Source organism: Cryptomeria japonica, chromosome 10 (assembly GCF_030272615.1).
Source record: "Cryptomeria japonica chromosome 10, Sugi_1.0, whole genome shotgun sequence".
NCBI classification, from domain to species: Eukaryota; Viridiplantae; Streptophyta; class Pinopsida; order Cupressales; family Cupressaceae; genus Cryptomeria; species Cryptomeria japonica.
In genome coordinates, this window is record NC_081414.1 from 281,057,996 (window position 1) to 281,074,835 (window position 16,840).

Genomic DNA, 16,840 nt, shown 5'->3' on the forward strand with positions numbered 1-16,840 from the left:
AAGGTCATCTGGTAGCTTCATGGATACATTGTATTCAACCAAAGAACAAAGGGGGCCTAGGTGTGATTGATAACCTTACTCAAGGGGTTTGCTTTGTTTCCAAATAGATCATTAGAATTCTTCATGGAGCAACACCTTAGAAGTCACTTATGAGACACAAAATTGCTACAACAACAACCAATAATGCTTGGAAAGAAGTTGGGTGGAAAGATAAAATCTTAATAGATTTTTTTTTAAACCTCAAGCTTCTAGACAATTTTTGAGCATATGGATAGCTTGGTAGCAAGTGTTTCCTCTTCATGAATGGAATAGACAAGATCTTAGCCATGGGATGAGTTTCTCTTCCTCATCTTTTTTTGTGGAATCGATTAGTATGTTTACATGATCACCCCCTTTCTTTCCATCCTCATTTGCATGGTAAGATCTTATTAAAAAAGGGCATTGTTGAATTCAAAGCCATGTGAGAGTTCTCTTCCTGAACTTGGAAAAATGATGTGCAACTTAAGCATGAATTCAAGCTATCCAATGCCTTAATCATTAACATTCACAAAATCCAAGAGGCTATTCCCCTAAGTCTTCAACTAAAACTTATTACTCCCATTTCTTGCAATTTTTTTTAAAGACTGGAGGTGGTTTCTAGGATATATTATTAAAAACTTTTCTCTTAAGCTAATTTATTACAAACATCTTCCTCCGATCTAAATTCAACTACAATTAAACTTTAAATGGAGAATGAACTAGTCTAAGTCCAAGTGGTTCAGTTTAAGCCTTTCTATTTGGAATTCTAAAGCAGAAGCTAAAGCTTAGTTTCTTGCTTGGAAAATATTTCACTATAAAATTGTTGTAGGGGAATGCCTCTCCTTTCTACCTATACAGTCCACCAAATGTCTATTTTGTCATAAGTTGAAATTAAGCTGGAAATTAGTTTTGTTAGGGCTGCATTGCTCTCAGAATATTGTATCAGAATCTTATCATCAATGTATTTTGCTATATATTTTTTTGCTTCATTGCAAAGTTGTTTTCTCTCATGCTTTCCCTCCTACAAAAGTAATTATGCATGGTCTCTTCTCTAATATTATTTTTCAGCAACCATCTCTTGCTAAAGCTTTGAAAGAGAACCTCAGCTACAATACAGAGCTTAAGATACAACTATATAAGGTTCAATCCTAATTGGCAGCTATTGCTCAAGACTACAATGGATCTCTACGCACAATTATGAACATCATTGCAGATAAGCATGTGCTTGACATTCTTGGAGAGTAGTGATCAGCTTTATTATTAATGGCAACCTATGTTTTAGTAATATTCTTGTTGTAAAGCAATATGACAATGTAGTCAGTCTTAAGCTTCTTCAAGATTTTGAAATTTTTTTCTATTATACTTACTTTTTTCAATTAATATATACATTTTCAAAAAATAATAATAAAAAAATTCAAACAGACAGTCTCTAGGCCAATGCATTCTGGGGACCACGAAAAGGCTCTCCAATAAATAACGTGGTACATTCATTTCACAAACCTCACAGGCCCTGCAGACCGCCGCGTACAAAAAGTTCGTTGATCTGTTTTACGTAATTTAAAAAATAATAAAATAAATTATCGCAACTCCGTGCAAAGAAATAGAATAATTGTACTCAGCACGACAACTTAAAGAGTTTTAAGGATCAATGCACAGCCCAACCTCTTAAAATGTATGCAACACGAGCATTACTGGAGTTTTATTTTTAACAGATAAAGCCTCCCTAGCATATCGTCTTCTTCTCGGCCATGAATGATTTTCAGGTACCCTAACTGCTACTATTACCAGATAGAACCTCCCTAAAATATTGTCATCTTGAGTCCATGAATGGAATCCGAGGATTTGCAAACGTGAAAGGTGCAGATTCAATCTGGACAGGTTGGAGTTTGTTCTGTAAGGCTTGATTTGCACATTCGTTGTTCCTCCGAAAGGAAATTTGAGCAATTTGAGACAAATCCCTACTACCTATGCTGCGAAATGAAATTTGGGCAACTTTAGACAAATTTGACTACCTACACTGCGAAAATGGTAAACCTACCTAAAATATCATCTACTTCTCATATCTTGTCCTTTGATTGAATACATTTTTAGAGAGCTTAAGATCATAACCATAGCACAGGCCTGTCGCTGGTACAAATATTTCTCTATTTTATAAGGGTTTCGTTAAGTTTTGCGCGTTCGGTAAATAATTGTAGAATTTATAAAGCTCTTTGCAATTCTTTATCTAAACTATTAATAGATAAAGCCCCCCTAGCATATTGTTTTCTTCTCCGCTATTAATCGAATTTTATTTTAAAGTTACACTGTGAATGCTACTGTTAACAAATAAAGCCTCCCTTAATATTGTCTTCTTCAAGTCCATTAATGGAATTCAAGGATTTTCAAACATGGAAGGTGCAGATTCAATCCGGAGAGCTTGGAGTGCATTCTGTAGGGCTCGATTTGCACATTCGTCGTCCCGTACAACATTTTCGGAAGGAAATTTGAGAAAATTTAGACAAATTTGACTACCTATGCGGAAAAAGTTAAATCTACCTAAAATATCATCTACTTCTCATACTTATCCTTCGTTGTACAGATTTTTCTCTATTTTACTAAGGGTTTAGTTAAGTTTTGCGAATTCTGTAAATATTTGTGAAAATTCAAAATCTCTTTGCAACAGACCGCCACGTCCAATAGTTATTTGAGCTTTTTAATTCATTTCTTTTAAAAATAATACTTCAACCATGTCCAATTACTGCAACTCCGTACAAAGAAACATAATAATTGTACTCATAGAAAGATAGCTTAAACGAGATTATGTGTCAATACAGTGGCCGACCTCTTACAATGTTCGCATAATTTTGTTTGTAGGGTACAGTGACTTTGTTATTACCAGATCCATCACTAAATCCAGTTAATATTTTTTTACGTACATTTAAAGCCTATTAATAGATAAAGCCTCCGTAGAATATGGTTTTCTTCTCCACCATGAATTGAAGTTTATTTTCAAGGTACATTGACTGTGACTATTAATAGATAAAGCCTCCCTAAATTACGATCTTCTTAAGTCTATTAATGGAATGCGAGGTTTAGCAAACGTGGAAGGTGCAGATTCAATCCGAAGAGCTTGGAGTGCATTCAGTAGGGCTCGAATTGCACGTTCACCATTCCTTGCATCATTCCAGAAAGGAAATTTGCGCAACTTTACACAAATCTGACTACCTACGCTGCGGAAAAGGTAAACCTACCTAAAATTTTATCACTTCTCATATCTTATCCTTTGATAGAGTACATTTAGAAGGCTTGAGATCATAACCAGAATAGGCCAGTCACTGGTACAAATATTTCTCAATTTTAATAAATGTTTTCGTTCAGATTTGCGCGATCTGTAAATATTTGTGTAACTTCAAAAATTCTTTGCAGGTAATGTTTTTGAGATTTCAGATGGGCAGCGAAAGAGAGTTTAACTAAATAGAGAAAGCGCGGGCCAGACGTTTGAATTTACCAAGCCGAGGAGGGGTTTGATTGAAAAACCGCATGAGCTTTCCAATATGTGTCATGCGGATGTCGGGCTTATCATTTTTTCTGCAACGGGGAAGCTATTCCAGTACTCCAATTTAGGTATTATTTCTCGTGCCTTTCAAAAAAAAAAAAAAAGGAGTTCATTACATAAAAGTAAGTTCGTATGTAGGGGAAAGGATTCAGTAGTTGAACATATTTCAATTCTTGTGATAGAAGTTGTTGATTTAATACCTCCACTTGTTGATTTAATGTCCAATTTGTATATAAAATTGCACCAATAGTTGTGACTTTAAAGTTGTTATTACTATGATGAGTACCAATAATTGAATGGAATATACCATTTGTTGTAAAAAGAAACCAATTATGTGATGCCACATCAGCTGCATAAGTATTGGGGCCCCTTTTGCATGCCTATTGGTCTCACTTTTTTGGGGGCTGTTTTGGACATCTTAGCAAAAAACATGCTGATGTTGCCCATCAGATTTGATGATGTGGCCTGAAACCTTAGTTATAAGTAGGGGACTTGCCAAGTAAGCTGCTCTAAAAAATTAGGAGTGATTTGAAATTTCCACGTAAGATTTTGAGAAGTGCAAAGTTAGGGTGCACAATTAGTCATCTCCCCTAGTGTACACTGAAAAAAACAATTCATGACAAAGCAACCCTCATAAAAAAAATTGTTTGCAATAATAGTCGTACATTGCAAGTAATTTTTCTAGGTATTGAGTTTTGTGTTTCTTAAAGACTTAAATTCAATCACTTAGCTGTTTTTAGATTTGATTGTGTGTATCTTTTTTGTGTCAATGTTTCAGATATGGATGAAAGAGAGTGTCAAAAGATGTAAATATAATAAGTTGCAATAGAGGCTTACTTAAGGGGATATTTGGGGGAGGTTTTGGGAAGATGCACAAGGACCAAGGAGGATAAGAGACAAAAAACACAAGGTTAAAGAAAAAGAAAGAAAAATAAGTTATAAAACTTAGCCTTGTGTTTTTTTGTCTCTTATCCTCCTCATCCTTGCGCATCATCCCAAAACCTCCCCTTTCAAACACCCCTTTAAGTGAGTCATTATTATTTTTAAATTTCTTGACACTCTTTCATCTTGATGATGGAGTTGATGCAAAAAAGATACACATAATCAAATCTAGAAGTAGCTAAGTGATTCAATTATGAATTATGAAAATTTGATGAAATTTAGTTTTTTAGAGTTTAAATTGTTTGTGTTTATATTTTTGTATGGTATTCAGTTTTCTATTTCTTATAAACTTAAATTTAAATTTTATAGTTTAAATTATTTTAGTGTTTATATTTTTGTATTGTAATTATTATTTTTATATTTAATAAACTTTCAAAAATATTTTAGTTTTTCATAAATTATTTAAGTTGTTTATATTTATAGTTTTTTTAATATTTTGATATAATATTTAAAACAAAAATTATTTTTAATTATTTTTATTTTAATTGTCTTTGCATGTACATTTAATATTATTATTTAAAAAAAAATTATTTGTATGTTTTTATAAATTAATATTCATGTTTAAATAACTAACTAATAAACATATTAAAGTATTATATTCCTAAATCATTATTCTTAAACAAAGGTAGAATAAGCTATATTCATTCATCTATAATTTTGTTGATAACATTTGTTGTACACAAAAAATTAGAGAAACCAAAAAATCACAATATAAAGAAAATTGTAACATTCTTATGAAATTTGTTTAAAACATTTGTGGTATACTAAAATTCAAAGGCAAAGAAATACCAAAAATATATAGAAAGGTAGAATAAACCATGTCATTCTTCTAAATGCCATCTTATTTTAAATTTGTTGGTATTCTTGTAGTAAGTATACAACCTCTCCAAAAAAAATTATTGGAAACATTTATTATTTAAAGAAATTTAAGGTCAAATAAGGTCTTACCATTAAAATTTGTTAAAAGTTATAAAAATAGAAGAAAAGAGGAGAATATGTTTGTTAGTTGTGTCTCATTATGAGTGTGCATATATAAAAAAAAGAAAATATTACTTATTCTTTCATATTTCAAATTAATAAGAAAATTAATTTAAGAAAAAAATAAAATACAAAAATTGACATTTCATATATTTAAATTTTAAAATATATATGTTAGTTTATTAAAGAAAATATAGAATATTCATTTAAGTTATTTCACATTATGATTTGTAAATAATTTTCATATATTATATCATGGATAAATTTATGTATTTGTAATAGTAATTTAGACATTGATATTTAAGTGTGTCAAGACTTTAATGAATATCTTTATTCATAATAAACCAAGTTTCTATTTAGGTGTCAATCTTGGTTTAGGTTCATAGATTGTGTTATTGTATTAAAAAAATGTAAAAATCATAAATATATAGTTGCAAACAAGAATAGGGATTAAGTTTAAAATACTAAATAACATCATATAATCAACAAAATCATCATAATATAAAATATCACTGAAAAGATAACTAACAAATATTAAAAAATATTCACTGTTCAATTGTCAAGTTTCAAAAGTTCAATTATTAGTTTCTAGTGAAATACATTTTTTTAAATTGTTAGCTCTATCATCATTGACATTGAATGGTGTAGATATATGTGAAGAAAAATAAATGGTCTTGTTCCCACATGCACTAAAAGTATCTCAACTGCAACTTGTAAGGAAGTGGAAGAATCCAAGTGAGTATACTTTCGCTCCATATATCATAACCTAGCCTCCTATTTCTTGTAGCCACATTGTTTATATGAAATGAGGTGCATGTTTGAAAGCACATACATTAAATTTTATGCTCTTTTTTAATGCAAGCTGTTATACTATACTAAGATATGTAGATGAGCTAGTAACATATGATGATAAATTAGAGAGATCTATAAATTATAAAATTAAAATTATAAATAATAATTATTGTGAAAATTTAATTGTGAGAATTTCTAGTTCTTAGACTAGTTGGCCATGAAAGTACGACTAACAATAATCATTCTTCTTAAAATTATCATATGGAGCATCATTACTTTGATCATGGACTACACAAAATCAATAAACTAATTTCTGACTATATTATGGAAATCAATATTTGAGAAGAGTTTATGAAGTTCTTCCTTTTACCCTTGAACGAATTCATAATCTCTATATGAGGTAATCACCATTAGTAAATAAATAATCTTAATAATATGCAATTTTTGACTCAATGAAAAGGCAAGAATATGTAGTAGAGTGGTCATTGTGTTCCATATTTCTTCAATAATTTTATGACCTTTTTTGAAGAAGGTTTCTTCTTGGTCTTTCTTTTTCTAATTTATGATGGTTTTCATCTCAACTATTGACTTGATGTCATCATATATCTTTCTCAAGCAAGGATTGCTATTTTTAGAATAATAAATCATACTCAAAATTTGCTTGGTGAAACTAGGAAGATATTATATATTATCTTTCCAAGAGTCATATAGGAGCATCCTTTAAATATTTGGTTCCCTCTCAATGTTGTATTGTCTCCATATGGACAAATTTTAATGAATAAAAATATTGGATTGTATATCTTGAATCTTCAAAAAAAATTTAGATAATATTGTCTTAGATGTAAATTGGGGTGGCACATAATCATATGTGAATCTAACTCTCAAGTTGTGGTCAACTTGTTGAATGTGTGGCATTTAGATGAGGTTAGTTGGCATTTGGATTTAATTGCTGAGCAGATTTTTAACTGCTATGCTTCTCTGGAGTTTGTTACTTTTATCCAAATCCCTAGAGAATGTAATGGTGTTGCTGATTGTTTGGCCAAGTGGGCCTCTGATCATATTTATGATTCTAATGTTGCGTATTGGGGTCAATTACCCCCAAATTTGTCTGAACAGTTGCTTGACTTAGTTGAGCTTGATAGGGCTATGTAAGGCCCTTGATTTGTTCTCCTTCTTGTTTCCAATAAATTTTTACCCCTCCTTTTATTTAAAGAAGAACTAAAATATACAATCAAGTTATTAGTTAGGTAACCAAGTTCTAAATTTTTTTTGAACAACTATAGTTAAACTTAGATTTTAAATTTCTACTATTCCACTTACCTTCATTAGTTCAATTATATACATAATCTCAATGTCTTGTAACACATGGTGGTTGGTGATGAATATTTGGACCTCCTCAACATTTACATTTGATTTTTTATTCAAATCAATTTTGGTTTTCAATCATTTGTAGTATAATAGTGAAAAAATAGATTGTATAAGGTGTCCAAAAGATGTGTGAGCAATGTTGCTTAACCAACAACCCAACAACTCTACAATTATTTGTGTTGTATATAATGACTTGAATAACATCATTGGTCTAACTTCCTTAATGATTGTGTTAAGGATATTAGCAATAAACTGGCTATCATTCATCTCCTCCTTATAATTCATGTGTGTAAAAGCAATATTTTCCTAATAGGGGACACTAGTAATATGACATTGATCAAGAGTCAATTTTTAGCATCTTTCCACCTATTGAAGGTAACTAACATTCATATTTCTACCCATGAATTCCTAATGAGATTTAATAAATATTTTACAAGATTGACCTATACATGTGCATGAAGCTACCACATGTACCTTCTCATAACCTAGGTTCTTTTGCACTATTTATTGCTAGTTGGATGAGTGAACAATATTGAAAGTCAACCTTTTACAAAAATACATATTTCTATACATTGATTACCATTACCCTGATTCTCATTTTAAAATGTGATTTTTAAAGTCCCCTTTGGACTCTTATTTGTATTGGTTTATTCTCGTGGCCAAAAATTGGTGTCTCTATACTATAATATTAAGAATAGATGGGGAATATATAGGGCTTCATTCCCTTGGATATTATCTCTATTAAATATGATATTTTCTATGACTATATAGTTTATCTTTTTGCTCCTATTTATTAATATATGCTACTACTTGCTCTAATTATAGAAGTACACCATTATATCTAGGTAAGTTTTGATGCCTACTATAGGAATTCTATAAAAGGGATTTCACCTGACTATATAAACTTGATTTCTTGACATTGCAACCCTTGTAAATCCAAATACAACCTCTACCAATTAGAACCAATCATATCATATCAACATACTTCCAAAAAAAATTGAATATATTTTGAGTTTAGGTTGACTCATGGACTAGAACTAGTTATCATTATAATTCGTATGGTAATAATGTTTATAAATAAAACATTCAAGATAAATAAAATTTAATTAAAAAAATTGATGATATAAAAATTAAAGAAAAATAAAGAAAAGGAGTTTATTTTATGTTTGGTAAAACAAATGTGTTGGAAATAAACCCATCTTCTTTTCAACAATAATATATATATATATATATATATATATATATATATATATATATATATATATATATATATTCATGAAAGAAACACATTATTTATTTTTTCAAGATTAAAAAATAGAAACCAATAGCATCTAGTAATAAAATGATTCACTTACTCTCCATAACTTAAAAAGAAACAATCTTGATTCTATACATGCATAATGTAGGTGATTGAAGATATTAGTTTACCAACAAGATGCATATTAAAAAAAATTCCTCTATTTCTAAGCTACATTTGTAATTTTAAGGGACACTTACTTTTTCTCAAAGTGAATCTAAGTTTATGAAAAAATGAATAAGGGATACTTACCAAAATATAAAGGAAAAATACTTTTCCTAAAGTGACTATTGGCTATTTGAATATTTATGTATGTAAATGAAGCAAAAGTGAATATATTTATTAACCATGGTACATAATTGGTAGTTTCAATAAACATATAGTAAATGTTTGGAAAATTAATTAGAGGTGAGGCACTTAATTATAGGAACTACATAGATGAATTAGATGTTGATGCCATGTATATTACACTCATTGATGTTATTTAAATAAATGATCATGATCTAAAAATATTTTGGTATTGTAACACATCCTAAATGATATGGGAATAAAATTTGAATTGTGCTGGATTGATCTCATGCTCCACAAAAATGTCTCGACATGCAAAATTTCTCTTGAGTGTTTGGGATTGATTTGTTTGATTATAAATTAGTGAAAATTATGTGATCACTATTTTTTGCTTCATCTGAGTGGAGTAGAAGAAAATTACAACAATGATAGATTATCCTTGTCTTTTAGCCCCACTATAGATCTAGGCATAGCCTCTAGATTAAATTCACCATCAAATTTTAGGGGGGAATATGGGTAGCTTGGTATTTTTTCTAGAAGCCTCCAATGGAATATTTTCTTTATTTTTAATTGGTTGGTCTAGCTTGTGTTCAAGATTAACTTTATCTTGTTGATAATCACCCATCTTTCTGCTCTATTGACCTTGGATCTTATTAGTTTCATTAATCTTAGGAGAAACTTCTGATAGATTCATATTCTTTACTACCCACTTTAGGTTATCTTTGCTATTTTCCTACAAGATCTGATCACCTTCACTATCCTTCAATCTATCGTCTGAATTTGACATTATTAAATGACATATTAGCTCTTCTTATTTTTACATTTGTATTTCCTTACTAGGATTAGTATCCTCAACCATCTTTTGATCTCCTTTTTCCTTCAAGATAGGGCTACTCTTAGTCCAAGATAGAGAATTATTCATCTTGGCTTTCTCTCCCATAATTTGGTTTTTAGTGTCTCTTGAGGGGTTAATATTAAATCCCTTGAGAGCTTGGTTCTTCTTGAGGTGCTAGTTTTTATATTCAATACTGAGATGACCATATCTCTTACAGTTCTGGAAAAAAGCTCTACCATTCTCATTTTCAATAGGTTGATGATAATAGCCTAGCTTATATTTTAAAAGGATAGTAGTGGGGAGAATCGTATTTCCAAGCATATTAAAATCAGCCTAGATTGTTGCTGAGTAATTCTATCCATAGCTAGAAGATGGCCAAATGAGCTGCAAATCCCCTTAAAGCCCCCCATATTCCAAATCTAATTGAAGAGTCAGAAGGCAATTTGATGTAGGAGTCACTGACCCTAGATTAGCTAGAGGGTCAAAACTAGGTTTCCATTTGGTAAGGGACGTGACGTTTTGAAAGTTACCATCATAAGTCAAAGGACCACCCTTTCAAAGTTTAACAAAATCCTCTTAGAAAAGTACTAAATAGAAAAAGGCTATTGGTCATAGAAGTGATCTTAACACTACCTTTAAGTTTCAAAACCAAGTATACCCAACTTCTAACTTGATCAATATTGGGATGAAAAGCCAAAAACTTACCTACCAGAGAAAGCCTTCTTTTAAAATTACTTAGCATTCAGTAGCTCATCGGGAATATCAGCTTCAAGCCCTTGTACCCTACATGAAGGCTCTAGCTAGTCCACTGAGATATTCAAACCCATTTTAATTGGGACCTACTACTGACCAACTTGTTTGTGAATGAAATAGGTTCTTCCCTTGACAAGAAGGAATGAAGATTGTATGGTAGAGAGGAAAGGGAAAACATTGTAAATATTTTCCCCATTTGTTGACTTTCACCATCATCAAGAATCGATCCTTTGGATGGGAAGGTTAGTAAAAGACATGCACCTAACAAAAGCATCATTGACAAAATTTAAAATAGTAGATGCAACCTCAGAAAATATAAAACGTTGGGAGTTATAAAACATGCCACCTTGAAATTTAATATGGACACTATTTTATATTTCCATATTCTAGGAAACTTTTGAAAAAATATATTAAAACTAGGGTAGATACAAGAAATGCCGAAAAAATAGGGGCAAGCACTAATGACTACAAAGAAGCAACAAAAGGTTGTGCATGGCAAAAGTACTTGCACAATAAATATAAAGCTCAATTATCATGAGCTAATATCTATAAATGATTATCAACATGATCAATTCTAACATCCTCATCACACATTTTTCTATTTGATTTGACACCAATATCTAGCAGAGACATAATTTAAGCGAAAAAAAAATTGAATTAAATTATTTTGAGCTATGTTAGAATAAATTTGAATCACATCATCAATTTTCTTCCACATCGACATGATTTAAAAAAATATTATCTAATCTCTCTAGAAATCTATGGGAAAACCCCTCTATGTCATAAATCCTTAGAAGTGAGAATGCCATTTTTCATAAAATACCAAACAAAAAGATTCAGTTCTGACCACCCTTTTGGTTTCTAGATATTCAAACATTCCATCATAAGCCAAGGAACTTGAGGAGGAGTAGACAAATATGTCTCAGATAAAATTTGACATTATAAGTGTTGGGATTAAGGTGTCTCAGCCTTTGCAAATATTACCATTGATTTTTGTTATATTTATTTGTAATTTTTATTTATATTAATTGTCTACAAATGTTTAGTCATCTAGTGGGACTCACATGCTTGGTGGCATCCTTCTTGGTGATGACTGTATGTCACATATGTTGCATATGTGGAGCTATGCATCCCTTTTTTAGGATCTTAACAAGTGTCAATATAACAGTTTTATGAGAAGATTTTGTGAAACACTTGCATTGGATATCCTATGAAAATTCCTATGAGAAAATGGACAAGTGGCAGGAGATACCTTTGCATGGAGAAGGTGGGTACCCAAGTTGGGTTAAGATAGATTGTAAGAGAATCAACTAACAATAGTGAGAACTTATGATAGATTCTCTTACAATTCTAAGTAATGTAAGTTATGATATATTCTTATGATAGTTGTAAGATGTGTAAGAGAATCTTCCATACCTCAAAATAGTAAATTTTGGGTGCTTAACTTAGGCGGTTTAAATGGGGAGTTTTTTGGAGATGTACATGTGTCATTTTCATGTTTTTTGATGGCTAAAAAATAGGGCCAAATGTTCTTCATAACCCTATCTTGTATTTTCATCTAGAAGCTATCCCTTGGGTTTTATTTCTTTATATAAGGTATCCTTAAAGAGTATTAGTCATGTTGAATTTTGCAAGTGAATTGGTATGCTACAAAAATTGGTCCAGATTGTGGGTTGTTAGTCGTAGGCTCTTGTTGAAGAAGATAAGTGTGGATATTGTATTATAAAAATTAGTTTATTAGAATACAAAATACTATGCTTTTGGAGTGTGGGGTTGTTCGCTTGAAAGGGATTTCCCCATGGTATATCTTGTGTTCATTATTGTATATCTTTATGCATTTTTACTATCTCCTTGTGAATGTGTTTCTTATTTTATAATAGTTAAGATTTGTAAAGAAATTTTGCCCTATCTGCCCCACTAGATAGCATTAGGAATTGTTTTCCATATCGTAGGTTCCTTTCAGTTGGTATTATAGCTTGGCCAACTTTCATTTTATTGTTGGGTAGCAATTTTTTCAAAGATGTAGGATCCATTGTTGATCATCTCAATGGTTTCAAAATGATAGTTTCTCAATTGGGCTCTCTTGGTGATAATATTGAGGCAGAGGATCATTGTATACTTCTATTTTTCTCTTTTCCTAACTAATGGGACCACCTTGCTTTGGCTATTAGGAGTACAACCACTAAGTTCATGATGGATGAGGTGGTAGCATTGTTAGTTTCTAAAAACATGCAGAGGAAGACTTCTAAGACAATAAAGGAGGCTATTGTAGTTTGTGGAAGATCAAAAGAGAAAGGCAAGAAGGACAAGAAAGATGAAAGAGGTAGATCCAAAGCTCCTGGGAGATCTAAATCTCCTAGAAAGTCCAAAGAAAAATGTTGGAACTGCAGCAAAATTGGTCACTTCCATAAATATTGTAAGGAGGATAAAAACCATATGATATAGATTCAAACAAACCATCTTAAGATGATGGTGAAGAATTCATCCTAGCCTTACATCAGAGGATGTTTGGTTGGTAGATTTGAGTACATCTCTTCACATGACCTCGTATTGGGGTTGGTTTTCAAAGTATAAAGAATATGATAGTGGGAAGGTGTACATCGATGATGACTCTCTTCTAAAGGTTGACCGTGGAAGAGTCAAGATTATATTCCCTCATGGTAAAGTAAAGGGGATCAATGGTGTTATGCATATCCTAGGTTTGACATGAAATTTAATCTCTGTAAGTAATTTGAGTTATTTGTGTGTGCAAGTTGTTTTATTGCAAGGTGTATCCAAGATGACTAGAGGCTCTATGGTACTTTCTAAGAGTGTTTGGATAGGAACTTTGCATGAGCTAGATACATATACTATATAGTATAATAGTGCTTCTATGGAGTCTAAGAAGAGGGCTCTAGATTATTCATCCTCACCATCAAATCAAGTTGTGAAGAGAACTATTGCTTCTACATCAGATGTGTTGATTAGGTTGAAAGCATCAGAATACTAAGAGTGGGGGGGGGGGTGTGAATCAATATTCCCACAAATTAAAAAATAATAAACTTTTTACCAATTAGAATTGTTATCAAACACACTTGGCTGATATAAAGCAATTAATTCATAATAGACATTAAGAACACAACCACAACATAAACACCAGATTTTATATGTCGAAAACCCAAATGGGAAAAACCACAGAGAGTGTTAACTCTCAGCATAATATAACTAGTTATATTTTGAGTTTACAAAGGGGTGGCTCACTACCGGGTGGCTCGCTGCCAGATTACAAAAATGGCTCACTGTTGGATTGCTCACTATAGATATACAAAAGATGACTAACTACTGAAATGCTCACTACAATTGGAAAGATTAAACTCAAAAGGTTTGCATCTCCAAATGCATGGGATCAGTTCCAAGTTTAAGGTCAAATTACAAATATAGTAGATCCGGTTAGAGATCTCTATACAACTATCCTGTAGTAGGTCCAATAAAGGACTTACTGCACTACTGCAACACTAATTGCCTTTGATATCCACAAATCACACTTCACACACTCTTCTATCTTCGCTGCAAAATATTGTTTGCACATCACTCAACTTCACTCATACATTCACCTTCTTTGATCTGTCATACCACTACATATATATATATATATATATATATATATATATATATATATATATATATATATATATATATATATATACCAAAGGGTACATATACAAAATAGTGAGCTGGCCAAGCCCAACACATTACCAATATGACCATGTCGGCCTTTGCAAGACTTCCACACACTTCATTTTCATACTCGGATTACCAATACATATACCGAGATTACTAGAAAGGGGCAAGGTCATCCAAACCCAAGAATACCAACCCATTATCACAATATCAAGCCCAATATCTCCAAAAAGTAGACTCCACATGAACTAAGGAAACCACAAGGCAAAAATCGAAGAGATACATATGATAATTACCAAAGCTACTAACACCAGAACACATAACTGATACCAGGATCAATAAGAACTCCTAACACTGGGATTAATGAGAGCTTAATGACACCACAAAAATCATCATCCAAGATTGTCCATGTTGCACAATAACTTATGACCAAAAATACAACATTTTAATTGCACATAGATACAAACTACATTACAAAAATATCTAGGCCTCAAACACTATCCGATCCGAAATCGGATGACTGGTTTGATATCAAAGACAACATTATTCACACAAGTCTAACAATCTCCTCCTTTGTCATTGATGGAAAAACATATTCAAAACATAACGACACAACTCCCCCTTACTCATGCAATTCCTTAAAATCTCAAAACCTCATTCCTTGAATTCCTTTCTCCCCCTTTTAACATCAAGGATAAAGGATTCCTTTGATGAAAAAAGAAAAGAAAAGAATAGAAATTGAACCTTACACAAAGAAACTTTCAACTTCTCTTCTTTGGATTTATAATCTTGCACTTTTCCTTCAGATCAAGAAGAAGAACTTCCCAAGAATGCATAGATAGTTTGATACTCACTGAAAGAGTTCTTCACTCAACGAACAAATCAACCGAATTTGAAAGATTATCCAGAGTAGTTGGATTCTTCTCATACTCAACTACATTTTCAAGCAATGTCGAAAAGTGCTCTAGCTTAGCTTCAATAATTTCTTTGACCTTCCAAAACATACTCACAAATTCTTTTTTTTGTCTTTGTAGCAGAAGGAGCTCAACTTGAAGAGAATTAACTCTTTTTCTCTACTCACCATCTTTATCATTCAGGAAATTAAAAGAATTCCCTAGACTTGTTAGTTCATCTTCAATAGCATCAATCTTACCTTTGTGCTTCACTACAGTTGTCAACCAAGAAATACAATATCTGTAGACTCTGATAGCACTGTAGATACAATCTCTCAATTCTTTTATACATGTTGATAAGTTCTTTTATGCATCCATACATTCATTCAACAGAGCTTGCATATCTAGGCCTTTTTCCTACACAAACATTCTTTCTTTTAGGACCTCATTCAAAGGCTTTGAAAGCAGATTACTGATATCTTCTAGATTGATATTGTTCTGGATCAAATGCTTCATCAAAATGCTCTTAATTCTGTCTAAATTAACTAAGGTCAGTCATTTCACACCAATATTCTGAATTCCATCTACATTGTCAACTAATTTTAGCAAAACAGACTCATCATCTAAGTCTCCTATTTCCTGCTCATTAGCTTCTAAAACTCCTTTAGCTACAGGGGATTTTGGATCTTGAATTACCATTAAATTTTTCACCTTGCTTCATCTTGGCTTTGAAGCATCAATGGGAATAGACTGTTTCCTTTTTTTCTTTCTCGAGGATGAATCTCTAGAATCAGAAGAGAAAGACATAGAAATTAGGCCAACTCTCTACATATCCATGAATGATTTGAAATAACCATTGTAAACTTCCTCTTTGTTAGCCAAAATGTTCAAATATCTAAATATCTTTCTTGCAATAGGAACACCAAACTCCCAAATGACATTGTCTTTTTTGGAAGGGGTTCTGAATAGTACATAACCAAACTCACAAGCAATGACCCAACTTGGAAAGCATAATTCTTCTCTTTTTTCATCTTTTAATATTTTCAAACAATAATTCTTTCAGCAATTTACACAATTCGAATGATATGTTCTCCATTACAAGCATATGTGCCATATACACCATAATTGTCGAGGTGTCTCCTTGCCTATTTTGGAAATAGATTTTATAAGAGATGTCATAGGCAACATACCTCACCACGGGGTTGATGATTGTGTTAATGATTAGAGCTTACTGATCACCCTTTACACTGGTTAGGGCTTCCACTTCTATATTCAAGATCAAGTTCTTTGCCAAAACTTCTCCACTATCACACAAGTCGATGACCCTAGAAATTATTTCCTTCGTGATTGGATAGGGTTTCTCCAATACAATGCAATATCTCGCACACAAATAAGAATCACCATGATAACCTTTGTATTATCGAACCAAGGGAATTAAGTCCATAGATTTATACCTTTGCCTTCCAACTCTTTGACCCTCT

At 31.8% G+C, this 16,840-nt stretch overlaps 1 long non-coding RNA gene across 1 annotated transcript; it reads left to right on the forward strand.

The window, feature by feature from the left end:
• Nucleotides 1-1,715: 1,715 nt before the first annotated feature.
• Nucleotides 1,716-3,789, forward strand: LOC131075928 (uncharacterized). The gene is made up of 3 exons (XR_009113286.2): nucleotides 1,716-2,046; nucleotides 3,094-3,238; nucleotides 3,424-3,789. It is a non-coding gene; the product is annotated as an uncharacterized LOC131075928 (long non-coding RNA).
• The last annotated feature ends 13,051 nt before the right edge of the window (nucleotides 3,790-16,840 follow it).